Source organism: Gavialis gangeticus, unplaced genomic scaffold (assembly GCF_001723915.1).
Source record: "Gavialis gangeticus isolate Ggan-Ray unplaced genomic scaffold, GavGan_comp1, whole genome shotgun sequence".
NCBI classification, from domain to species: domain Eukaryota; kingdom Metazoa; phylum Chordata; order Crocodylia; family Gavialidae; genus Gavialis; species Gavialis gangeticus.
Window position 1 is genome coordinate 45206148 of NW_017728993.1, and position 731 is coordinate 45206878.

Below are 731 nucleotides of genomic sequence, written 5' to 3' on the forward strand. Positions count from 1 at the left end.
GATGGTGTGTGTATGTGTGCAGATCTGCATTCACTCCTGCTGCCAAAACTCCGATTTGCTCGCAGTTTCTGGTCTTCCCTGACTAATACACATATTAGAGAGGTGTGTGTGTGTGTGTGTACATATATGTACACACACACACGCACCTACAGTGAGAGAGAGATGTGACCATACACTCCACTTTTTATTCTTTTCTGTCTCTAATAAATACATAACTGGCAAAAATGTTGTTACTGCTCATGACAAGCTAGAACCATCATTTCTGAGCCTGTCTGAGATGTAAAGCACGTGCAGTTTTTTGGCTGAATTTCTTTGAGCAAGAATTTGTAAAGACAGGAAAATATAATGCAAATGAGCTGGTTGCTGTCCACATCCATAGTGCTGGAAGGCAAAGATGAACGGCTCTAAAAGCTTAGACAATGGCCACATGCGAAGCGGACTTATTAGCTCTGAATAAGGCACTCGGTGATTTTTATCCTCCTTGTATAGCGTCTGCATGGTTCTCCTGTCAATCTCTGGACAATTAGGAAGGCTCCTGTTCTTTTCCACCTTGCCTATGCGATTAGCAGGGAATAATAATAATAATAATAGCCATAAAAAAATCCAAATACCTTAATGCAAGTGCTCCAGTAAACAATTAGTGTTTAGGGTAATTCTGGACTTAGCTGCATGTGTCTCTTGGAAGTTTGGGTTAATCTCTTTAGAACAAACCTAACGGTTATGAATTAGAT